This window comes from Ambystoma mexicanum, chromosome 9 (assembly GCF_040938575.1).
Source record: "Ambystoma mexicanum isolate Mex_15411 chromosome 9, UKY_AmexF1_1, whole genome shotgun sequence".
NCBI classification, from domain to species: Eukaryota; Metazoa; Chordata; class Amphibia; order Caudata; family Ambystomatidae; genus Ambystoma; species Ambystoma mexicanum.
The window spans coordinates 877935467-877962825 of NC_090931.1; the positions used below are offsets into that span (position 1 = coordinate 877935467).

The window sequence follows — 27359 nt, forward strand, 5'->3', positions numbered from 1 at the left end:
TGAGGTGTCCTGTCCTGTAGCCGGGCTCATCCTGCACCGTGGGTGAGGAATGTCACATGCAACATTATGGCCTTGGTGGTAGCAGTCCTTGCCAGGCCGATTCTGCTCGCTCAGCAGCTTGTAGTGTCAAGATCCCTACAAAAGGGGTTTAGTGTGCTCGATTGATCCGAGGCCTACCTAAATCCTGTTTATTCTTCCAATATGATTATTGAAGGGTTAAGCGTATGCAGTGGGTGATCAGGTCCCTTGAGTGCTCCTGTCCATCGATAGAGTAAGAAGCGAGTAGCCTCTGCAAGAATATACACAAGCTCTTCTGGCATCTTGCGTTTCTGCGGTGCGACAGAGGCCTATGTGAAAAATAATAAACGTGCAGACTGAATGTGTGTCACAGTCCTCTAGCTCATAGAACTGTACACAGATGTTCTTCTTGTAGGTTGGCGTGTGAGTGTCCTGATCGCGCCAATTTCACGTGTGCTTCCTGTCTAATGCGGCTATGTCGTCATGAAGTCTCTAACGACCTGCAACATGGTTTGCGGGGACTTCAATCGAGTTGGTCCATATAATCGTCTCCAGCTCGGTCTTGGTTCCCGTCCGTTGGTCATGTTGGCTAGGTCTCTAGCCATTGTGGGGTTGATCGGGTGGATGGCTGGGGGTCTGTCCTGATGTGAGTTTGCGTTGGGAGCGGTGGGACTGGGTGCAACCTCTGATAGGCGATAGTTGTTCAGTCGGGAGTGCTTCTTCCGGTTGGGGGCCCCATCAGGACGGAAGAGACACTCAGATTTGCCCTCTTCAACTGATTACCAAGAGAGTATGGAGTTGGTATCTCTAGGCACAACTATGCATGCTATGAGTTCAAATGGCAATATCTGGGAGGTGTTCAAGCAAATTCACATTAGACGCTGGAGCACAACACAACAGAACCCTAACTGCATTGGGTGTTTGGGTTGTATCAGAGCAAACAAACATTAACCAGAATACCTGGCAGCAAATTCATGGTGGGACAATTATTATATTTGGCACCAGGGAGTAACACACAATGGGTGATGAGAGTTTAGGCAACCAGGATCGAATCAAGTAGGTGAATTTGGTATGAAGTCCAGTTGGCAATTAATAGGGTACCATGGCTAGTTATAGATCACACGTCACACATTCTCTTCTTTTGCTCACCCATTCTCTGGCTGTTTGATCTCTGGGATCACTGGTGTTCATGTTGTTGACTTGCAACCCAAAATATTCCCTACCTGTTGCGCAGTCCCTTCAGTTGGTCTTTTTGTATCTTAAAGCACTATACACACAGCAAAGGATGATAGCCTTATGGTAACCCTAAAAGCATACTGACATAACCTAGCAGAAAGGGGCCAGAGTGTCACTGCATACAGAACGATAGACATTGGGCCCTTGTCTCTCTACCCACCCTGTTTGTCACACACCCACCTCCACCTTTTACACAGTCTGCATAATGAGCTCATGCTATATTTTTTTCATTATAGATGGTCATGTATTGCCTACTCCCAAATAAGGCACCACCCTAACTCATCGTGAACTAAATGATTAGCATGGCATGACATGGACCAAACCTTTGACATCAAGGTTTTTGACACAGGATGTTCTTAAAGACGAATCCTGGTGCACCAGTGTCCAAACAGCTATGATTACCAAAATTGCACTCCTACAGAAAAAGATCAACGCACCCCACAAGGCCCTTGCCAAAGATGACGTGCTTGCGTCCTATACGACCAGCACAGATACCAAAGAGAAAACACTTTTCTCTATCAGGGAAGTAACCAAGACAGAGGTACTGGGCATCATTCGTAAAATCAAACTGTCTAAATGCAAAGGGGATGTCTGCCCAGCCAATCTTGTCAAAGAGTGTGCAGACATCTTAGCCCCATTCTTGAAAACTTTCATCAATGCCTCCTTCAACTCCAACACTGTCCCGGCATGCCTGAAAGAGGCGTGGGCACACCCAATACTAAAGAAAACCTCCTGAGAAACCTAACAACTACAGACCCATCACCATAGTCCCATTCCGTCTAAACATTTTGGACGAAGTTGCCTATACTCAAATCCAGCCGTTTCTAGAAGCAAATAGCATCCGGGGCAAGAGGCAATCAGGTTTCTGCCGGGCCATGGGGCAGAGTCTGCCCTACTTGATCTCAAGATACAACTCTGTGACATAATGTAGCCATGTAATCCTGTCCCAATGATACACATTCATCTGACTGTGCAGCAACAGTCTATCGAGCCTAACTGTGTGTGCTTCTTTCGGGATGCATCTCAGGGTGTTTAGGAGTATGTGGTTGCAGACTCTCTTCCTTCAACTTGCTTGGGATAGTGTGTTCTTTTGTCGCATGGATTTGGCTCCACAGCTCTGAAGAGCTCGTTGGGTGATGTAGAGTGCTTTGAAATGGATAAATGTCTTGAGTGGTAGCAAGTGGAGTGATCCTAGACATCAAGCTATGTTTTTCCTCCTATCGGGTTGGGGTAATATACTTGCAGCCATGGTCTGAATGAGTTGGAGGAGTTTAGTAAGGTAATCCAGCATGCCGAGATATATATGCTGGTAGCATAGGCAATTCTTGATAAAAGAAATAGTGATATGATGGTGTGGGCCCTGTATGGAAAGGAGAGAAAGTGCAGTAACCACTGAGTAAGCATAGATGGTAGAAGCATTTCTTTCCTTCTTTGTTAATTTGTGTGGCCAGAGTTATTCAATAATCCATCAAAGTATCTAGAATCCTCACCACCTTTGAAGATTTCAAGCAGGTACTCATTTCTGTAGGCCAAGGAATTACTCTGTGGTGTGACCTTGAGCCAAGAGATCATGATGTATGTATCTTGTTTGGCTTTAGTTTCAGGTTGATGTTTTGTTTTCTGTGCATTCTCGGGTGATGGTGGAATCCGTGCTTTTGCTGGGAGTCATTTTGAAAATGGTGTGTGTGGCATCTGCATGGTTCTAGCAGGTGAGGCCATGCCTTTTGATCAGTGTTATGAGTATGACATTGTATGTGTTGAAGTGGAGAGGTAATAGGCTTGATCCTTGTTCATGTCCACATGCCTCACAAGTTTGAACTGAAATGGGACAAACAGGTAGCTCTGGTTGTGTCTTTGAGAGGGGATATTTCATTGATGGCAGTGCAGTTTTGCACAATACAGCTTCAAGATGATGTATTAGTCATGTGTGGCCAAAGGGGTATTTGCTGCTAAGGTCTCTGGAAGTCTGAGAACCAAGATGATGTGTGTATCTGTGCTGAGTCATAACAGTTGAATGGAAATGCAGATTCTGCTCCTCTCATTGGTCCAAAAACTACTTGTGTATGGTCCAGTATTTTCCTGGACCCAACATGTTCCAGGATGTGCCTTTAGGCATATTATACAGGTATTTATTTGGGAAAGTGGCCAGGAGTTTGTGTGATAACTCGGTTTCCAGGAGTATTTTTGAGGATTAGGTTAACACAACCCTTCATGAAGTATTTCAGTATATTACTTGTTTTCAGTGAAGTGTTCGCGAGTTCTCCGTAGATAAAGGCCGTGGTTTCCTTGTGTCTTGATGGAAGCATTTAAGGCAGGGGTCAGTGTGAAACTCCCCTCTGACACTCTCTTGCACCGATTTTGTTAATCCACTTCCTTAATGATCTTGAATTGGTCACGTGATGCAGTTGATGTTATAGGTTCAATGTGAAGAATGCCACCTTTCCTGTTCATTTGTGATGCATCTGTGGCTTGCTGGATATTTCTAACCCTGTTTTGAAAGTGTTTGGTGATGTAAAGTGATTGGTGGTGTCAATGTATATATTGTGGGGCATAGCAGGCTTTCGTTGAACAAGTTAGGATTTCTCATTTATTTGATACGTTTGAACATCTCTTTCTTCGGGTGGGTTGCTGTTTTGATGAATTGCATGTAATGTACCTTCTTTGCCTTTAAGATTTCTGCTGTGCAGTCTGTCATGGATATGTTGCTTTGTCCTGCGGATTTTATGGTTTGTGTCCTTCAGGGTTCAAGATTAGGTTGCCTGTTTTATTTCTGATTGGATGCATTGCTTTGTAGGCGTTAGAATGTCAAAGGGCTTTTGTAATCCAGTTGTGAAGCATTTTTGCTTGTTCCTCTGTCAGCCAGTGCTCTGGTGATGACGTGCTTGGCGTCCTTCATTAGCTTCTTGAGTTCTCTGGGCGAAGATTGTTTTCTTATGTCTTTGTTTATTAGTTAGGATAAAATAAAGGTCAAATGATTTGCTGTCAGTGAATTGTTTTATCCCTATGGTAACGGTGTCCTTTACAACGGACTCATTTCAATTGTGTTTTGAATTGACAAAATGTTGGCTCTTGGAAATGTTTGCTTTATTTCCGTGTTGTGTTTATTTTTCATGCACGGACTGGAACTCAAAATTGCTGTATTGTATTTTTCCGTGCCAAGGACCTTTACAGGCATGGCATGTAAACCGATACAGATCAGAATGTTCAAGATGACATTGTTGACGGATGCGAGGAGATGTCACAGCCTCACGGGTGACACGGTTGGTTCGACATTTTGGCAGGAGCTTTCAGAGGGATCTGCCACATGTTATGTTACTTGGCATTTATATAGCGCCTTATGTATCAATGGTATGACTTCAAAGCGCTGGTAGGTTGAACGCCATCGGGGAACCGTGGTTCAAGTCAGTAGAGAGAGAGTGTTGTAAAAGGTGCGTGTGTACACCGGATATGTGTGCAGCTGGTGTGGTTATTGGATGATAGCTGCTGTACAGCGATAGGTGTGGTGCTGAGGAAATCAGTTGGATCTGTTCAGTTTGGTGGGTGGACACCTAGACTGGGTTCTGGCTGCGTTAGGCCTGAGGAACGCCTAAGCTAGCCGGAATGTGCTCAGCTAGCTGTCTTTCATTAGGGTGATGAGGTGTTCATGGGGTCGTGTTCGTATGAGAACAGCTAGGCCGAATTATCATGGTATAGATGTGTGGTATTCAAACAACAGAGGGGGGTAAAGGGATATACAACCCTCAAGCATACCCTCTAAACTAAAGGGGTCAACCCTTAATACTTTGAAACACAAAGCTTGTGGTTGTCATTGCTACCTTACTTGACTTGGGAGATTTCTTTTCCAGTGCCCTGTTTAATAACGGCATTGATAAAAACCATTTCTGACAAACCAATTTCTTTCTATAAAAATATACATATTTTATTTTGAATTACATACAAATGCTAAGAACACCACTTGGTGTATTTTAGTGTCTGTCAAGTCTTCTCCATTGAAAAGACAGGAAGACCCATTCACTGCGGTATATGCAAGAGCTTTGCCCCCGCAACAATTAAACATATTAGTTCAGTTACACATACAAAAAAGTGTCTTGTGCTGTGCTAATGTTCACACTGGGCCATGCCTCAATATACACATCTCACTCAAACTCATATTCCATTCAATCTGTTTTTCATTCACTTTCAAAATATCATTCAATAAACACACATTGTGCCCGACATGTTTCTTTCCGATCTTAGTGTCTTGTGTTGAATACTCGGAAATTCTTCAGGGGCTAGCGTAAGAGGTTAGTAAAGCATGCACCACATTTCAGTAAAAACAAAACAAAAGCCCATTGGTTTCAACTACACAACGGTCTTTTGCAGTATCATTCTCAGAGTTATAATACTTTTCTTAGTCTATGGGTTCGTATTACCCTTTGGTTAGTATACCCGGAAGGAGATATCCTCCATTCTGTAGCATGTACAGTGGCTGTAACGTGTTATAAAGTCCTTGGGGTTGTGAAATGAAGGTTGGTTAGGGAAGGAGCAATCTCGCTGCTGTTAACAAAGGTATCTCCCATTAAGTGAGTCCCTGTGCCAATTCCTTCTTGGGAGGAAATTGAGGTTCACTTCCTTCCCGCTTCACTCCCCATATTTGTGTTACTAGTCTCGTCTTGACGCGTATATCACTCAATGCGATAGCCAAGCGAGTTCATGTGCTTCAATCTCATCTTATTTCCTTCTCATAATGAAGGTCTACGTTTGCAGCTGGTCGTCTCCGTTTCTGTATCTCCACGGATTCCAGCAAGAGCCAACGAAAAATGGTCGTCACGTATCATAGCCGTCCCTAAGGCATTTTTGCTCCCATAGCGCTACCGTGTCCACCCACTGTGTTAAGCTCAGGATCTCTCCGACACCATCTACTTCCGGAGAGGCTTGGGTGGGTGGACACCTAGTCTGGGTTCTGACTGCGTTAGGCCTGAGGAACGCCTAAGCTAGCCGGAATGTGCTCAGCTCGCGGTGTTTTATTATGGCGATGAGGTGTTCGTGGGGTCGTGTTCGTATGAGAACAGCTAGGCTGAATTATTATGGTATAGCTGTGTGGTATAGCTGTGTTCTAGTTGAATGATGGTGTATAGAAGAGAGTAAGCATAGTGGTGTGATATGGTGGTTATCAGTACAGGTGCCTGAGACCAGACATGTGAGCAGTACAGTGGGGACATACATAGTGACATACATATATATAGCGACAGGATGGATAGGGGTGTATGTATACATATACATAAGGGATACAGATACATAAGTGGATACTGGTACATGGCATATATAGGCGATACAGATATTAGGTAGCATCATGCTGAGCAGGTGTTGTCTCTATCCGCACATCCGTAGCATCTGCAGTATTTGCACCATCCGTGACATCCGTAACATCTGCGCCATCTGTATCATCTGCGCCATCCATAACAGCCGCGCCAAGCTCACCATCCGCGGCATCAGATTGCATCCACTCCATCCGTTCTTTCTACCCCATCCATTCCATCCACTCCATCTGTACCATCCACTCCATCTGTACCATCCACTCCATCCGTCCGATCCACTCCATCCGTCCGATCCACTCCATCTGTTCCGTCCACTACATCCGTTAAGTCCGTTCCGTCTACTCCATCCGTTCTATCCACTCCATGCATTCGATCCATTCCATACGTTCCATCCACTCCATCCTCTCATCCATCAGCAACCGCCATAGCATCAGCATCAACCGTTCCATCTGCACCAATCGTTTCATCCACACAAGCCGTTCCATCCGCACCAGCTATTTCATCCGCACTAACCGTTTCATCCGCACCGACTGTTTATCTGCTCCAACCGTTCCATCCGCTCCAACCATTCTATCCGCTCCAATCGTTCCATCCGCACTAACCATTTCACCCACTCCTTCCGTTCCACACACTCATTCTGTTCCATCCACTCCTTCTGTTTGTTCCACTATTACCGTTCCATCTCCTCCTACCGTTCCATCCACTCCATCCGTTCCATCAACTCTATCCGATCCATCCACTCCATCCGATCCATCCATTCCATCCCTTCCATACATTTCTACTGTTTCATCCACTCCATCCACTCTTCCATACACTCCATCCACTCTACCATCTGCATCAGCCGTACCATCCGCGCCAACCATTCCATCTGTACCAACCATTCCAACCAACCATTCCATCCGCACCATCCAACAGCATTGATGCAATCGTCCTTCTCGCTTCAACTCCAACGAACTTCACACAAGTTGTAACATTTATACTCAAAACTTGTCATAATTGACGTGTAACACTCAAAAGTTAACATGCAATTCTATTTTTTAGGAAAAGGTAACTTTACTATAGGTACTATATCTGTATATGGTAACGGAGTGAGGGGATTGGGTAAGTACTGTCAGGTGGGCATCTAAACCCATCCTTCAAAAATGACTACTGTAGACGTCACTAGAAGTATGACGTCTCATTGGTTCTAATAACTATAGGACCTTAGATTATTTGGCCATTGTGATTGGGTTGGCACCAACCCCTTGCATACTTTTCCACTTCGCTTAGCAACATGCAGAACGGTCAGCCAGGTGCGAGGTGCCCCTTAGTTACCCGGCCTTCCTCCAGCCCTTGTTACAATCAATCATAACTTTAATAGCCATTTGCCAATTAGTTCACTGCGGTTGGCCTCGAAACTGCATCCTCTGTCGGAAAAGTTCTGATATATTCATCTGGCCTGCTGCCATGCGTAGGTATGAACTCTGGTCTCTTCTGTCTCGGCTGGTCACGTGATGCTGACACCATGAATTTGCTGCGTTTCTCTCAATTTGTGTATTTGATTTTCGTTTCACCCGCCACCTGCCTTCGCCTTCTTATCTCGATCTTTCAGAGGCAGGATATTCTGTTCTTAGTTTCAATTAAAAGTGGCTACTGTTCATAACGTCTATTGGTATGACTTTGGCTCTCCTGGCACGAGCTGCCTCTGTCGAGTTTCTATTCAGCCGTCTCTTCGTGTTTTGCTAAATATGAATCTTTCTCATTTGGCATTTAGTAACCTGGGTTGGTTCTGCTTTTGTGCAAAGTAGAAATAGGCTTATAATGAAGTGCTTCGTTTGAGGTAGATTATGTATAATGGCGCTTGCCGCACTACTCGTCTACATAGCATAGCAAGCCACACTGTTTCCTTAGCTTTCTTGCGGTTCCAAGCATATTTACAGGTGTAAACTAGATGAATATCTTCATCTTGCTTACAGCCTGAACCTCTTTGCATTTCAACATCGTTCTTCCCCTTTAGGTTCACAATATCTTTATTCATGGCATTTCGTCTCTGTGTGTCATTCTTTGGTTGTCATTTCTTCTATCTGCACGTCAATCCGGGCCCTCGTGACATCACCATTCTTCTTCCATTAAGTCCTTTTTGGTTTCTTCAGGGACTGTACTCAGGCAGTCATCATTTCGTTTCATTTGCTGGTATGGTTTCCTTAATGGACACCTTACTGTAGATGGTTATCTGGGTATCAGTACTTCAATAGGCGTTGCTCTTCTGATAGGCACTGGGCAGAGTCCCACTGCGGCTCTCTGCTGGTTTATTTGCTCATCATATGATATGATATGAAATGATAGTTTATTTATATAGCGCCTATACACAATGGGCCTCATTACGAGTCTGGTGCTATCCGTGCCTGAAATTCCGGCAGGTTACTTGTATTACCATTCTGCCTCTGTGATTCCCGGAATTACTGGGGCATTACGACCCCGGTGCCCCAGGAATTCCGGAGACGGAATTCGATAAATCCCCATTCCCATTGAGTCCGAAAGGACTCAATGGAAATGGGGAAGTGGAAACACCGGCACCATCTCGTGATGGTGCCAGTGTTTCCACGTCTGCCTGCAGGTGGGTGGTGTTAAACCCGCCAGGTTAGACCTGGCGGGAATGACACCTCCCGCCTGCAGAACTCGAGATCACCCGGTCCGGAAAAAATGGTGGCGGCGGGTTTACCGCCACCGTTATTTCCAGACCGGGAGACTCGTAATGATGCCCAATGTGTTTCAAAGCGCTTCAAGGCAAGGGAAGGGAACAAGGCAAAATACAATGACATTCTTACAGGCCATGAACAGTAAGGATGTGAAAAACGATTGTACTCGGCCTGACAACATTTCAGATAGTGCAAGAGCTAAGACATGGATCAGGAAGGGAGGGGGAGAGTGGTAAGGAAATGGAAACAGACAGGCGACTACCGTACTAGGCCTGACAACATTTCTGGTAGAGCCGGAGAAAAACAAAAGGTGAGGGAGAGGGGTGCAGAAAGGGAGGGGAGGAACAAAACAAGCGACTATCGTATTAGGCCTGACAACATTTCAGATAGTGGTGGATTGGGGGTGGGGGATACAGTAATGGGAGGTGGGAGGAGACAGATGAAGTACTAATTCCAGGGAAAATTCTGATAGAGTAAGTGCATAGAAGAAAGTAAGGGGAGAAGCGGAGGAGATAGGGGAAGGGAGAGGAGGGGAGAACAGAGAGTAAGCAGTCAAAAAGAGTGGAGAAGCAAGAGGGGAGAGAGAATACAATTGCAGAAGTCTGTAGTAACACATCATGTTGCAAGCCAGGATACAAGATGAAGACGGGAACAGCATGATTCAGGGCCACCATGAGTACAAGATGCAAGTCCAGCATGAGAGTTGAGAAAGAGTGACGCACCATGAATCAATGACGTCCATACAAGTTAAATCCAGCATTGGCCAAGACGGTGATGGTGAAACCAGAATGTATCACGACAGACTCCTGCAGAAGTAGGCTGGAGGGGTCAGGGGGGGAAGCCGGGTAGAAGAATAAAGCAAAACAGGCAACACCTGTGTGTGAAAAGGGGTGGGCACAAGGGAACATCACAGCAGGACCAGAGGGGGTGACGATGGCCTGTGGGGACAGATGGTGTAAACACATTTTGGTGCATGCTAAGCAGCTGTCTGAGCAGGGGGTCGGCCCCTGGGACCTCCTTGTCCGAACAGGTCTAAACAGGAATTGCCCTTTTCTTTGTTTGCCCTTCGCTTCGGACACCCGGGCGAGAGACGCCCTTGATCTAAGGGTTAAGAGCAGGAAGGAAGAAGCAGGGCTAATAAGGTGGGTGGTGCTTAGGCCAGGTGGCCTAGATCCACTTGCAACTGCTCCCCTGCTACAAAGGAAAAGAGGCTGGAGGGATTCTTAAGTAGGGAAAAGAGCGGAAAGCAGGAAGGCACCAGGTTGTCGGGGCTTGCTAAGTGGTGAAAAAGAGCGGCAAACGGGAAGGCACCAGGTGGGCGGGGCTTAGGCCAGGTGACCTAGATCCACTTGCACCTGCTCCCCAGCTGCAAAGGAAAAGAGGCTGGAGGGCTCCTTAAGTAGGGAAAAGAGCAGCAAGCAGGAAGGCACCAGGTGGGCGGGGCTTGCTTAGTGGTGAAAAAGAGCGGCTAACCAGGAAGACACCAGGTCGCCGGGGCTTAGGCCAGGTGACCTAGATCCACTTGCACCTGCTCCCCAGCTGCCTACATCACATATTTTGGTGTGAACATTCCTGAAACTTCAAAATGGGCAACTGGAGTGCAGGCTTTATTTGGGACCTCCTCTACACTCCCCCCTCTGGCGACTCATCGACCACTTTCACTTCCATCTTTGGATTCATCTTACTTTGTTCTTCTGTGTTCATCTTCACTCCATCGTCTGGGTTAATTCCTTCATCAATCTCCGGATCTGTACATGATGGTTTGAAGAAGTGTCTCTTTGGTGTCCAGATGTTCACCACTCCTTTCAGGCTTCCTGCTGTCCTTACATGTTTGTCTTTATTGCATGTCATCAGTTGACATTTTCCACTTGGGCTGCAGTAACCCCATCTTCCCACATGATTTCTGTGCTTCCTGGGACAGAGAAACTTTGTTCCTTCTGGTGCGTGCAAAGTCTCTTATTTCTTCATCAGTCAGGTCTTTGGGCTTCCATCCTGGCCTGACATCAATCATGATCTTGATCCCTATGGCTTTTTTTCGCAGTCTTCTGACACTGATAGATTATTATCTTGATAACACAAAATCCTAGTAATATTATCACTAGCAGGGCTCCCAAGAACATGAATGTGTCTGCCATCCACTGTGGGACCCAAGAAAACAGTGATCCAAACCAGCTGTCCTCATCAACTTTGTCAGCTTCATCGATCATCTGGTTCTGCAGATTTGTCAGCATACTTATAGCTTCTGTTAAAGTTCCATTTTCCTCATCGTGAGAAGGTTGGAATGTGCAACATGATTCTCTGATTTGTGCACAAACTCCTCCATCCATAGCTGTGATCCTGTCAAGGACATATATGTTCTGGAGAGTCATCAGTCGTATGGCTCTTAGCTCTGCCTTGATTGCTTTCAATCCTTTTATGGTCGTGTTAATGGTTTGCAGTAACTCCCATCTGGTTATCTGTAACCATTTAGTATTTACTCTGACCTGGATTCTCGGCACAAAAATCGTTGTGAACACTGATGAGGTGAGGCTGAACAGCCTGTGTTCATATGGGATTGCGTGAAAAGCTTCTTCTGATTTAGCAGAAAAGTAATTATCTCTCTTCATTCGAGTTAGCAGTTCCACAGATCTCTTCTTCCTCAGGTGAGCATCTGCTTTCGGGAAACTGTCAATATTCAGGTCACTTTTTGATATCACTAATGCTGGAACGTGGACATTCACTATTGTCCATATATCTTCCCAGTTCCTCCGCAGTCTGATGTATGCTTTCGATCCACATGCAGAATAATGATCCATAATTACGGCAGTACCATGAACCATTCCTGCAGCGTCAAAGATTCGTCCACAGTTCCGAAGCACAATTTTGAGCTGTCCAGTTGTACTATCTGTAAGGGTCCTCCTCTGTCTTCGACCGATGTCAGTAGTTTTGCAAGCTTTGGCCATAATGGCTTGCATAGCCTTTGTGAATTTCCAATTGCCTCCTTGCAGGCTCCGAGGACCATCCATGCTCTTCAGATTACTACTCCTTTCTCCCATCCGTCTGTTGAAAGCACTGTTCCCCAAATCTGCATTTGGACTCTGTTCTTCCAACTTCGAGCCTCTTCTGGAGTTTTTCCTTGGATATTTAGTTTCAGGTTCACTTCCCATCTTATTTCTGCTCCTTTCACTCCAGGTTTCTCGTACCGGATTACATGGTTCCTAGTATGCATTCTGTTTCTTGTCTTAATGTCTTGAACATAATCATCTTCGTCGGGATAAGCTGTTTCAGTTACCCATATTAAGGAAGCATCACTTCCCATGACCTGGCCTCTAGTTTTGCACATGGTTACGTGTGAAAGACAGTGTGCTGTCTGGACATCGATTTCTACACCTACGGAGATCTTGGACCTCCCCATGCTGTATAGTAGGAGTGCACAAATAAAGCATTCTCCTTCTGAACTTTGTCTTCCAACTTCTTTCATGCGCTGGTACCAAATGTTGTTTCCCAGATGTGCTGTGCTATCCAGATAGTCGTTTAGTTCATTGTCATCTCCATGCATGCTTCTCTTGATTCTTAGTGTTTTTCTGTAGTTTGCTATCACTACATCCCTGAATGCATCTGTATAGCTCTTTCTTACTGGAGTATTCTCAGGTATCCTGGTCCATTGTGCAGGCTTCCTCATCTGTGCCATTTGAGTAGACAAAATCCTGGCAGTTTTTTCCTGGTCCCTATACAGCTCTTTTTTCCTGGCTAGGAATGTTTGTATCCATACTGACATTGGTCCGGTGTATGGTCGTACTGTGGAACTTGTATTTATCGCTTTCGTTGGAACATATATGTTTGTTACTGCTGTCTCTAGGGTGTTTATTCTTCAGCTCTTCTAGTCTTTTCCTTTCTCTGGCTAACGACGGCCATACTGTGTCTACTATTAATTGTGCTTGTGAGATCTTCTTTGAGTTTGTCTTTGTCTCCATCAGTGTTGTATCAGGGGAGTTTATCATTATAACTTCTGTTGGTTTCTTCTCCAATTTTTCTCGTCTTTCCACAATGTCTGTTATGGAGTTTCTTATAGTATGCAGTCTTTTCTTCTCTAAAGCTGTGGATTGTGGTTCTGTAGTCATTGACACTAGTATATCTTAGAGCACGTACATATTGACTACCCCTCTCTAGAGGTCCTGTATGTACAACAGGATAGGGTGAGGTGGGACTACCTTCTTGGTAAGTAGTGCTATCGCTTGGGTGGGGACAGTTATTTAAGCAAAAAGCTTGTATTGCAGAACAAAATTCTCTTTAATAGTTTTTCATAAAAGCATATTAAAAAACACACACATTGTAACATTGGATCCTTTGATCATCAATCAAATCTTTCGTTCAACAAAGACTTATACAATAATGGGGTTAATCAAATTTAGTTTTCTTCAAGCATAACAGTTCTGTGATTTAGGACATTTGAGCTTGGTCTACTGGGTATTTGAATTGTAGCATCCAGTATCCAGTTCCCTGAAATAATAGGGAAAGAGGAACTAGTGAATGTTCCATCATTTATTTGAAATAGAAATTAATTTGAAATTATAAAGAAAGAACTTACAGAGATACACGTATTGGGCTGTGTCTTCTTTAGTAAGCGTCTCGATCTTATGGAGATCAAATGTAACAGTCCCTTGAATTAGGGCAACACTTCAGAAAAAACCTATGTGGTGGTGTCTATGAAAAAAAGGAGATCTCTTTTAGTGTTTTGGAGCATGATTGACTATTGTTTCAACACGCTCAGATATTTGTGTTTGTCCTGGTTATTTTAAGTACAGCTTGAGTTTCATGAAGGCATTTCTTAAATACCACTGTTGTATCAGAACAATTGTCTGTCTGCTTCTAAAAGCCTTTGGTTGGGAAGCGTGGGGGCAAACATTTTTGTGGCTTACCTTTCTTAACATGATGAACAGGGATTACTCCTATGGACCAGCCGTTCCGTGCTGCGTGTAGTTTCCAAGAGCGTTTCCCTTGTTAGACTTCCTTATTCAATGTCACGTGATCGGGTTTAAGTAGTCACATGACATACTGCGTTGCTTAATAAACTTTAAAACAAATTAAATAAATCAGCTAGAACGTTATTTACACGCAATGGGCAAGAAAAGAAGGCTATGCTGGTACCCTGTAGCTGATTGTAGGAAAGACCATTATACAGAAAGAAATTTTCTGTTAAAGCCAACCTGATACATTCTAGAATTAATGCAGTCGGGACTTTTGTAAGTGTTGTGGTGCGATTGTCCAAGTATTGTGTCATCACCCTTAAGCAATTGTGCTGGGGAATACTGGTGTAGAGGCTCACCACATCCAGGGTCACTAGGATGTCAGTTGGATTTAGCGTAATGGTCTCGAGAGATTTTGTTAGAAGTCGCCAAAATGGAAAATGGAAATCTAGTTACTTTCTCAGATGAGTACTATCAGAAACTCATGAGTTTACCATCATTACCAGGAGACAACATTGAGAAAGTGGGAGCACTGACCCAGTCTAATGACGCCAAATTACTTACCTAAAAAAAGGAAAAGCTCATACGAACTGAGTCACACAGCCAACTCATGTTGGCCTATTTAAAGGCCGGTACCATACCAGAAGGGCTGCAAATCAAAAATATCCTCAGAGTGTTTACCAATAACACTAAGTTCAAACGGAAATTCAGTGGAGTGAGCAATAAGTGCTCAAGAGACCTACTAATACTAATCATAGATACTTCAAACCAGACCTCGACAATCTGTACATGGACGATCTAGAACAGCAATCGGTTTACGGGCCAACTAACCCATATTCCAACTTCATCAAGAGATAGCTCCGCTATATCGATGACATCTGCATGATTTGGAGCGGCACTCCTGAACAACTTAACTCGTTTCATAAATGGCTCAACCTTCAGAATCCCTGCATACAATTCACAATACACGATGATCTAAGAAACATAGCCTTCTTAGACCTTGAAATACAGAAAACCGAGTCAGGCAGTTTAGAAACTGTTCTTTACAGAAAACCGATGGACAAGAACACACTTCTCAACTATCATAGTTTCCATCCTCGCAGTCTTAAAGAGGGGCTCCCATACGGATAGTTTTTGTGAATCCACAGAAACTGTACTCAAGTCAACACGTATAAAGAACATGGGAAAACATTAAAATCTAGGTTGAAAGACAGAGGCTACCCTAAAATGACCTTGCAAGGGGCATATAAAAGGGCTCTGCATACCAACAGAGCTGTCTGTTTGGAACCCTCACAGCGCTATCCTGGAGAAAAAGACCTGTGTGAGTACATACAGTCCTATCAGTAGCCAACTAAGGAAGATAATTCAAAAACACTGGCACATGATTAAAACGGAGGATTTCAATCCACCTATACCCCGTTTTGCTTTTAAAAGGCAATGCAATATCAAAGACACCCTTCTACACATATACCCCAACACTGCCAAAGACAGACCGTCACAAACATTCCTATGGGGTCTACCTCCAATTGAAGGCCACCACCATTGTGGCAAATGCTCTGTCTGCGCGCAAACAACCACAATGAAAAGTATCAAACTAAGAGACACAGTAGTCCAACTAACGTCCTTCACCAACTGCCTTACCCAATGGGTAGTTTATGCTATTAAATGTCCCTGCGACCTTGTGTATATAGGGAAAACCAAACGCCAAGTACGCCAAAGAATTTGTGAGCACAAGTCTTGTATTCGTAACAAAATAGAGCATGGGTGCACAATATACGGCCCGCGGGCCAAGTGCGGCCCGTGATGCTGCTGGATGCGGCCCGGCAGGGTTGAAGACTTTCCTAATGGAAGGTGGCCCGCAAGCAGCAACGGTCGCCCTCCATTAAGAAAGTCTTTGTTTTCCTTGCCGGGCCGTGAAAAAGACTGCCCCTCATTGGCTCAGTCAGCACACATTACGTGACTCCTGTGAGTCACGTAGTGTGTGTTAATGTTGCACCAATGGGGGGCCAGCATTGCGGCTGACGTGGCCAATAAGGCTTGATGCAGGAAGGCGGTTCAGCCTTGCCACGCCAGCCGCACAAGAAGTCATCCCCCATGCCTGCCTGCACGTCTTCCCTCTGCCCTGCAGCTCACCCGTCCACCCGGTGAGTTCATAAAAAAAATGCTTTGTGGACGACAGCCTGGTGGGCGGGCAGCAGCATGGCAGCTCGCCCCCCACCCCATGATTCATCCAGTGCTGGATCCCGTCCTGCCAGGCTTTACCGAGCCCCAGCTTCACCGAGGGATGCTGGGGCTCGGTGACCTAATCTGCCCTGGCAGGGGCGCCGAGTACGGGGTGCTGCGGAGCCCAGCCCCCCCCAGCAGAATCAAGTTGGGGCTGAGCCTCCCCCCCGGCCGGAGAGAAGAGACGCAGTATGGATGGCCCTTTGTTCCATCCATACTGTGTCTCTCTCTGGCGGCCCGGGTAAAAGCCGGGGAAAAATGATGTTTGGAAACTGTGGGACAGATCCAAAGCAAGAGGCTCTTGCTTTGCATCTGTCCCTCAATTTCTAAAAATCGTTTTCGGTTGGGTATACTAGAAGTACACCAAACCCACAACGATTTGGGTAGTGCCAGAAGCCTCGCCAGACTTCCAGCACGTCTGGGTAAGTACATGGTGGGGGGCTGTATGTTTGTGTGTGTGTCTGTCTTGGGTCCGTCCTGACTGTGTTTTTTGTTTTTGTATGTATGTTGAGATGTGGAGGTGGGGGTGTGTGTCGGGTCTGGTTGAATGTGTTTGTGTGCAAGTGCAGTGTATGTTGAGATGCGGAGGGGGGGGTGTGGGGTCTGCCTGAATGTGTTTGTGTGCAAGTTCAGTGTATGTTGAGATGCGGGGGAGGGGTGTGTGTCGGGTCTGCCTGAATGTGTTTGTGTGCAATGCAGTGTGTGTTGAGATGCTGGGGTGGGGTGTGTGTCGGGTCTGCCTGAATGTGTTTGTGTGCAAGTGCAGTATGTGTTGAGATGCGCTGGTGGGGGGTGTGTCGGGAGTATCTGAATGTGTTTGTGTGCAAGAGGATTGTGTGTTGAGATGCGGAGGCGGTGTGTGTGTCGGGTCTGCCTGAATGTGTTTGTGTGCAAGTGCAGTGTATGTTGAGATGTGGGGGGATGGGAGGGGTGGTGGGGTCGGGTCTGCCTGAATGTTTGTTGTTGTGTGCACGTTCAGTGTATGTTGAGATGTGGGGGTGGGTGGTCCAGGTCTGTATGCGTTCATGCTTGTGAGTTTGTTTGGTGAGTTGGGGGTGGGGCGTTCGGATCTGTATGTGTGCATGGTGTATGCTTGTGGGTTTGTGTGCTGAGTTGGGGGTGGGGCGGTTCGGGTCTGTATGGGTGCATGGTGAATACTTGTGGGTTTGTGTGCTGAGTTGGGGGGCTCGAGTTTGTATTGGTGCATGGTGTATGCTTGTGAGTTTGTGTGCTGAGTTGGGGGGTGAGGGTTCGGGTCTGTATGGGTGCATGGTGTATACTTGTTAGTTCGTATGCAGGGGTGGGGGGCTTGGGGTCTGTATGAGTATGTATGCATGGTGCATGCTTGGTGGCATGGGGCAGAGTGTTTGCTTGAGGGGTGGGTGTTTTGGGGCATAGTGTTTGCATGAGGGGTGGGTGTCTTGGGGCATAGTGTTTGCATGAGTTGTGGGTGTCTTGGGGCATAGTGTTTGCTTGAGGGGTGGGTGTCTTGGGGCATAGTATTTGCTTGAGGGGTGGGTGTCTTGGGGCATAGTGTTTGGTTGAGGGGTGGGTGTCTTGGGGCATAGTGTTTGCATGAGGGGTGGGCGTCTTGGGGCATAGTGTTTGCATGAGGGGTGGGTGTCTTGGGGCATAGTGTTTGCATGAGGGGTGGGTGTCATGGGGCATAGTGTTTGCATGAGGGGTGGGTGTCATGGGGCATAGTGTTTAGTTGAGGGGTGGGAGCCATGGGGCATAGTGTTTAGTTGAGGGGTGGGAGCCATGGGGCATAGTGTTTAATAAGAATTGGGGGTTGAAAGAGCCTCCTGCCACGCCACGCCCCACCGCACCTACCGCCCCACCCACATTTACTTTTCGGCCCACTATAGCCATCATGTAAGGTACTTTCGGACCTCTGTCACAATCAGTTGTGCACCCCTGAAATAGAGAAAAAACCACTAGTAGCTCATTATGTAGCAAAACAACATAAATGCACAGATATGTTGTGGTGTGTGATCCAGGTTATTAAACCATTCCCTAGAGGAGGCAATAGAGATCTTAACCTTACTAGATGTGAACAAAGGTGGATCTATAACTTAGACACAGTAAAACACGGCCTTAACATCACCGTAGAATGGTGTGCATTTATCTAACATGTATACAATAGTGGAATTATCTTAATAAATATTTGATTCCACCGTAACCACAGCGAGCATATGGGACTATCGAGCTACATCTTCAGATAAATTGGCTACACATTAGCATGGCTGGAACTAGAGGCCCCCCTTTTGTTCCTTCAGATCAGTCAAATGGAGTGCTTCCATTGCTACATTTATTCTCATGTGAGATTTAGCATCCACACTCATCCTGGGATGTTGTCCAGCTTAGAGAGGCATCAGCTTCACCTCACTGATGATCCCCAACAAGGGTGAAACACGTGTATGGGGTTGCTGGTGGTACTCTCGTTCAGATTGGAATTGCCATTGTATTTCGGTGCTGGACTGCCCCTGGGCAGGACAAAGACTGATATGCAAATGGATATTTCCCATCTGTGAAAGGCACAGTGAGTAAAAGCAGTGGCTGCGAACTCTCAAGTGGTTAATAACCACTGAACAGGTTATCATGTCTGTTCTTGCGAGAGAGGGGCGCCCGCTACCTTTGTAAAACTATTTTTTGAGGAACCTGGGATTGGTAACCCTAGGTCTCCTGGGGGCAACCAGACGTGGTCTCCCTCTCACTGTGCTTAGAGAGGCATCAGCTTCACCTCACTGATGATCCCCAACAAGGGTGAAACACGTGTATGGGGTTGCTGGTGGTACTCTCGTTCAGATTGGAATTGCCATTGTATTTCGGTGCTGGACTGCCCCTGGGCAGGACAAAGACTGATATGCAAATGGATATTTCCCATCTGTGAAAGGCACAGTGAGTAAAAGCAGTGGCTGCAAACTCTCAAGTGGTTAATAACCACTGAACAGGTTATCATGTCTGTTCTTGCGAGAGAGGGGCGCCCGCTACCTTTGTAAAACTATTTTTTGAGGAACCTGGGATTGGTAACCCTAGGTCTCCTGGGGGCAACCAGACGTGGTCTCCCTCTCACTGTGCTTAGAGAGGCATCAGCTTCACCTCACTGATGATCCCCAACAAGGGTGAAACACGTGTATGGGGTTGCTGGTGGTACTCTCGTTCAGATTGGAATTGCCATTGTATTTCGGTGCTGGACTGCCCCTGGGCAGGACAAAGACTGATATGCAAATGGATATTTCCCATCTGTGAAAGGCACAGTGAGTAAAAGCAGTGGCTGCGAACTCTCAAGTGGTTAATAACCACTGAACAGGTTATCATGTCTGTTCTTGCGAGAGAGGGGCGCCCGCTACCTTTGTAAAACAGCTTCTAAAGGCATTCTTTTTCTTGGCTTTGTGTTTTTTCTATAACACGGATGCATTAAATGAAACTCTTTTAGCACACGGTCCTGTCCAACGGTCTGACTTTCTTATTAAAGGGTCTTAGATTTACAATACAGTCCAGACAAGCCTCATCATGAATTAACAGCTTTAAGAGACACCAGAAACACACTACGTGTCAAGTAGATTGACACGTAGACTAGCTCACCTCGCATTATCTATAATATGGTAAACACGTGTGCAGTTCTTGTAGAACACACGTACGCTAATCATTTTAGCGTTGTAAAATGAGTGTACACTCCCTACCCTAGCATGGACTATTACCATTAAAAAGCATTTTAAAATGTGTGATGCGCAAGACCATTCAAACATGCAAATTGCTATGCAAGCATGCATACAAAGCTATTATCAGAATTACGGTAAACTCACGCTCGTATCGTTTTGAAATGCGGTTTAAGCTTTTTTTCTGTCTGCACGAAAATGGGCACATTTTTCTTGCCCATTGCGTGTAAATAACTTTCTAGCTGATTTATTTAGTTTGTTTTAAAGTTTATTAAGCAATGCAGTATGTCATGTGACTATTTAAACCTGATCACGTGACATTAAATAAGGAAGTCGAACAAGGGAAACGCTCTTGGAAACTACACGCAGCACAGAACGGCTGGTCCATAGGAGTAATCCCTGTTCATCACGTTAAGAAAGGTAAGCCACAAGAATTTCTGCACCCATGCTTCCCGACCAAAGGCTTTTAGAAGCAGACATACATTTGTTCTGATACCATGGTGGTATTTCAGAAATGCCTTCATGAAACTCAAGCTGTACTTAAAATAACCAGGACAAACACAAATATCTGAGCGTGTTGAAACAATAGTCAATCATGCTCCAAAATACTAAAAGAGATCTCCTTTTTTTCATAGACACCACCACAGAAGTTTTTTCTGAAGTGTCACCCTAATTCAAGGGACTGTTACATCTGATCTCCATAAGATCGAGACGCTTACTAAAGAAGACACAGCCCGATACGTGTATCTCTGTAAGTTCTTTCTTTATAATTTCAAATTAATTTCTATTTCAAATAAATGATGGAACATTCACTAGTTCCTCTTTCCCTATTATTTCAGGGAACTGGATACTGGATGCTACAATTCAAATACCCAGTAGACCAAGCTCAGACGTCCTAAATCACAGTATATGGACAACAGGTGCGTGCGGTGTTCGATTCTTTAAAATAAAACATGAGTCATCACCCTTAAAAAATCAGCTGGGGAGCACAAGCTCTTTTTTACAATAAGCTCTTTGTCTTTTATGTATTTTTATAGATCATTTAATCTATCAATGGGGAATGAAACTGACCTTCCAGAATCAATGACTTATGTCCTGAAGATGGCCCAATACTTGAACTAGTGACCACCCAAGACAAGGGCAGTACAACTTAAAGGGCCGAAACATATGTCGACCGAAAAAGGAAACCTTATGTATTTTTCCTATGTCATATATGCATAAAACTATCAACTGTTATGCTTGAAGAAAACTAAATTTGATTAACCCCGTGATTGTATATGTCTTTGTTGAACGGAAGATTTGATTGATGATCAAAGGATCAAATGTTGCATTGTGTGTTTTTTAACATGATTTTATGAAAAACTATTAAAGAGAATTTTGTTCTGCAATACAAGCTTTTTGCTTAAATAACTGTCCCCACCCAGGTGATAGCCCTACTTACCAAGAAGGTAGTCCCACCTCACCCTATCCTGTTGTACATACAGGGCCTCTAGAGAGGGGTAGGCAATCTTTTACGTGCTCTAAAATATTTTCAATATTCTCCCTTAAAACAGATCTGACTCCCTGTCAACAAAAATTAGGGAGTACCCAATTGATTATTCCCGTCATTGACACTAGGCCTGTTGCATGTGCTTTCAGTGTTTGCATGTGTGTGGTTGTCAGTAACCTTTCATCATTCATTCCTCGCCAACCCTGTCTCTGGCTTTTCTTTTTGTTTGTTACCACAAGTGTGTGTGTGTCATTGCTAATCACATCCATTTCAAGCTCATTCATTCCACCATCAGATCTTCTAGGGACCGGAAATGATTATGTAAGGTCTGGGTGCCTTTGTGGGTTTCATGCGTGCATCGTTAGGTGGGTGCACTGTCATTGGAACGCTTTGTTCACCAATAAAAAATGCAGTTCTGATGGTTAATGACAGTAAAACAATGATGAATATGATACACAAATACATTATGCCCCTGTAGGTCAGGCGGCAGCATTTACGCCCAAAGAAACGTGGACTTATTTCCTCCTGCGGGAGGACAAGAGTGCTACTCTGGATCCCCGTCTCGATCATTCGCCAAATGTCTACCTTTTACTATACTTCTTTAAACAATATTGTCTGTCGGATTCTGTGTTTAAAAGGTTCAGGTGTCCTAAAAGTGTCCTCCCTCTTGCGGGCAGCGAATTGTCTCTTAGCTCAGGATATAGTTCCTTTGCTAGACTATGGGAAAAATCAAATCAAATAACACTTTGGCAAGTCCTTTTACTGTGCATGTTCAAAGTAGGTCAGGTCCCAGTCCATGCCTCGGATTTGCTTCAGTCCCGAAGACATGTGTATCCTGGTCAGTATGAAGAATAGAGACGATGCAGAGGTAGATTTTCCGCCGCCTTCTTATCAAAATCGTCCTTGAAAGAATCATATACCTTTGGAAGGAGCACTGTAGTAATGGCCCCAACCGTTAAGGCTGAATCTAGGAGCCTAGAACTAGGATTTCCAAATTCAACCGTATCTGCATGACAAGACTCAAACGATCTCTGAATGATCGTCACCAATTGATAACACAAGATCAATGGTTTGTTCTGTCACCAAACCCGAAATCAGAGACGTACGATCCACTGCATTAACTAATTCTGGTGTTTTCTTGGGAATCAATGGAATGGAATGATCACGTACAAATTGTGCATCCACATAATTTCCAGTAGCACCTGAATCAATCATAGGTTCAACAGACCAGGTTGTCTCAGGGGTAGAAGACAAAGTAGCCAAAGACTGAAAAAGGAACCGAGGATCTGGGGTCCATGACCGCTTGACTCGACAAAGGGACCTTGTCTATTGTCGAGCTTTGACGTTTCCCACCTTCTTAGGTTTTTAGGACAAAGTTTCAGAAAATGACCCGATGACCCACAATAGAAGCATAAATGGTTGACCCTTCGAAGCTCCCTTTCTGAAGGAGTGAGCGGACCTCGAATGGCACCAATTTGCATCGGTTCGGAGGTGGAGACAGGAGCTACTGGCATCAGAACGGTTAGGGTGGTTCTTTGTTCCCCCTTTCGTTCAGCCTTATGGGCATCGATTTGCAACACGAGGTCAACCAGTTCTGGGAAACCACTAGGAACCACTGGTACAGTTGCCAAAATATCCTTTAAGCCTTCTGAAAGACCTTTGTAAAACAAAGCAGATTTATTTTCATTGGGCCAATCTGTTTCTGCAACTAACTTGTTAAATTTAGCCAAATACTCCAAGAAGGATTTGTCTTTCTGTTGTAAAGAAAGCAATTCCAAGTCTTTAGCCTGTGACTTATATCTGGTATCAAACACACAGGTCATAGCCATAATCAGAGCCTCACAATCATACAGTAAAGGGCTACTCTGGTGCAGCAAGGGATTGGCGCACACTGCAGCAGTACCCCCAAGGTTAGACAGAACACAAGCTGCCTTAGTAGTAGCATCAGGGAAGGCTGCAGGCCTACACAGAAAATATAAACGGCACTGATTAATGAATGTTCGAAAGGTTTTAGGATCCCCTAGGAACCTTTCTGGAGGAGCTAATGGAAACTGTGTTGCCGTGTAGACTGGGCTTGACTCAGTTTTTGATTGAGCCCCTTCTGAAGTTGAATCCACTCCAGGACTAGACGCTCCAGCCCCTGACTGCAGACCGGCATGTAACTCATTAATACGAAGTTGAGTTGCATCATGTGCGGCTGTCATGTCAGCCCTAAGGTCTTCCACCACTTTGGCTAGAGCCGCCAAATGGCCAACAGCCTCTTCCATTTTGTAAAGGCTTCTGAATATGTTATGACACAAAAGCTTAGTATAGTAGTGGTGGCTTGACACGCCGTGATGCAATTAGTTCCTTTTCTAAACTGTGGGAAAAATCAAATCAAATAACCCTTTCGGCAAGTCCTTTTACTCTGCATGTTCAAAGTAGGTCAGCTCCCAGTCCACACCTCGGACTTGCTTCAGTCCCGAAGACATGTTGTATCCTGGTCAGTATGAAGAATAGAGACAAAAAACCAACAAAAGGAACAATGTGAAACCCTTGACACTGCTTCCTTGATCTGTCCCTCGGGAGAAATCTTTTAGAATCTTTTCAGATAGTTCTGTTGATAGTTAGAGAGTTCTATTTGTAGTACGATTCCATGCAAGAGCATGCCCATCTGTGCAACATTAGCTGAATCTCTGATGAATGTGAGGACGTCAACATCGATCGGTCTCCCCACTAGCTCTGGAAAGTCAGTGACTAGAGGAAAAAGGACGTTATGGCCCAACCTGTTGTCTTCTAGTGACAGGGACATCCGTCCTGTCTTGCTCAGTTTCAGGATTGCATGCTTTCTCGTCAATGTTAACAATGTCTGCACTGTCCATTTGCGTGGAGTGCAACTAAGATCACAATTTTATTTAGGAGTTTGCTCAGGTGTTCTGTATTCGCTGGATCTCAAAGAAACGTGAGTGTGTCTGTTGTTCTTCCAACTAGATTTGGACAGTCTTCGATTATGAGAAAGAACAATGTATTGACAAGCTCATTTATTTCCTTCTCTGTTTGAGACATTTGGCTTCTCCTCACTGTATTCAGGAAGTAGGAGAAATTGTTTGGCAATTACAGTAAGCAATCTTTTTATTGTCATTTTGTTTTCAGGGTCTTCAAGACAATCAGTGACACTGGTGAGCCTTCCCACCAATGAAGGGTATGATCTTAGCACTAGGTTAAAGTATATTACCACATCTTTGGTGATGTCACTACTGCGGGACACCATAAGTGAATCCGAATAGGGTCTCGGTGTGGAATGAGTCTGGATACTGTATTTTCTTCCAATTTATGTGTCAAAATTTGGCATGTTATTTTTTTTTTATCAAGGCTTTGAGTCTGCCTCAGTCCAAATTTCAAAGTCAACAGACTATGTTGTGGCTTATACGTGCAATTTTCTTCTTCACCCTGAAACTAGGATGCTGTTATGACACAAAAGCTCAGTATAGTAACGGTGGCTTGACACGTCGTGATGCCATTTAGGCTTTCTGACAATATACCCCTCAAGAGTACAAAAGGACAGATTGAGGTGAGTATTGCCCGAAAATATGGTACACCCTGTTACTCCAACAGCTGGCTGCAAGAAAAATTAACCAGATATTAACATGTGGGTTAAGGCAATGGACTCTCCAAAGCAAGATACTGAACTGATACTCACAAACAAGAAAATCAGAATGGGACTGAATGGTTCCAAGTTAGACTGGTGAGTACCTTGAAAACGAGGAAAATCACTGTTACCAAGAATACAGAAATAACAAGAAAGTAAACTAATAGTTTTGTGCTTACCAAATGAGTGCCCTGGATAGGTGTTGCAGGAGAGTTGGAAATGGAGTGACAGTCCGGGAAACACAATGTTTTGTTTTCCAATTCCCGCTGGCACGAGGACGCCTAAAGAGTTAATTGATCTGGGCGCCGTTGCGCTGGTGTCCTTTGATCCTTGTGCTGATGCGCCAATGTCCTTTGGTCCTGGTGCCGATGCGTTACAGTCCTGAGTGTTCCAAAAGTGTCTTTGACAGTTCCAGAAAGAAGATATGACACAAGCGAGACTCACGAGATGAGATGTATGCAGTCCGTGGTTTTTCCGATTGTAACGAGCAGGTAAGACTTGTGAAATGAGATAACTGCAGTTTGTGGATGTTCTGGTTCTGGTATGAGCAGGTAAGACTTGAGAGATTAGACAAATACAGTCTGTGGCAGTTCGGGTCTGGTATGAGCAGGTAAGACTTGGAGGGATTAGACGATTGCAGTCCATGGACGTTCCGGGTCTGGTACGAGCAGGTAAGACTTGAGGGATTAGATGATTGCAGTCCGTGGATGTTTCGGGTCTGGTATGAGCAGGTAAAACTTGAGGGATTAGACGATTGCAGTCCGTGGACGTTCCGGGTCTGGTATAAGCAGGTAAGACTTGAGGGCAATGACAAGAAGGAAACAAGGATGGTCACAAGGCAGGGATTCAAGGAGCCAAGAAGACAAGGTACAAGGTACGTAGCTTTGAAAACAGACAAATGCAGAAGCACCGCCATGCGCGGGTGCGGCTTAAGTACTGGTCACCTGACCGTACGCACAGGACGGCGCCGTAGGCCTGAGTACCTACCTGAATACTATGGCCACCAGCGTTTCCATGGCAACCCATATCGTTCTGTAAAAGGACACGCCAGAAACGATGCAGCATGGTTCTGAGGCATAGCAGACCTCCTCGATTTGGAACCAAAAATGTTTGCTCCCCTGGGTTTACTAGGTAGGTTGTTATTGTGCAAGCTCTGTTTATGTTTATCCAACGGGGCATTCAATGGAACCCTGACAGATGCACAGAGTGTCCATTTTTATGTCCTTATCCCCTTTTTTGCTTAGAGGGAGTGTCCAATTTAAGCCACAATTTACAAACAGTTCTTTATCTTTGTCTGGCTGGTCATGCGTCCTTTTTCTTCATCATGGATCTCGTCTGCACGTGCTGTGGTTCTTCCCCATTGCTCGTAGTTTCCTCACACTGGGGTGCAGGCAAGGGGCCTTCTCCGATGTAGGGTTTGATATCGCCCAGAAAAATCCAAGCTCTCCTGCCTTATAATTTCACTGCGGACGGAGTGCAGTCCTACACTTTGAAGGGACTGTTAAATCTTGGCTCATTCCTCTTTTTCCTTGTATGGTTCTTACAAGGATGGTGTCTCCAGGGAAAATGGATGGTACACAAAGTCCTTGAGCTGTATCTGTAGTATTATCTCTTCTGTGTTTCGTGCTGCCCTGCACCCCTTTCGTCGTCGCTGCAGCTGGTCTGAAATTACAGTAAGTCAAGATGTCATGCAATTCAGGTAATTTTGCATTTCAGACCCTAAAATTTCTCCTGTTGACTGGGCGTCACATCTAGCTCTATCTCGGTGTGTCAGAGGAGTACGCATTCTTCTTCCTGTGGCTATCTCGTGTGGCGTAAGATGATGGTCAGAACCGGGTTGGTTTCTAAGTGCATACAGTGCCAACGGAAGGCAGTGCAACCATCTCTTTCTTAGAGTAAGATTTAACTTGGCTATCCTTTCCTTTAATAAGCCATTGAGCTTCTCACATATCCTCTTACCTTGTGGATGCTACGCCAACGAGAACTTGTGCTTTATACCAAGCAGCAAGCTAATCTGTTCGATTGTCTCTTTTACAAAGTGAGCTCTGTTATCTGATCTCATGACCTCGCACACCCCCCTCTTAGGAAACACTTCTCTCACTAAAAATGTGGTCGCACAGGTAGAGTCTGGGTGTGTACAGGGACCTGCCTCAATCCATCTAGAGAATGGACACACCACAAC

General features: G+C 45.0%; 1 long non-coding RNA gene across 1 annotated transcript; it reads left to right on the forward strand.

The window, feature by feature from the left end:
• Window positions 1–20395: 20395 nt before the first annotated feature.
• On the forward strand, window positions 20396–21453 carry LOC138489753 (uncharacterized). The gene is made up of 4 exons (XR_011274880.1): window positions 20396–20480; window positions 20696–20811; window positions 20900–20980; window positions 21098–21453. It is a non-coding gene; the product is annotated as an uncharacterized lncRNA (long non-coding RNA).
• Window positions 21454–27359: the final 5906 nt, after the last annotated feature.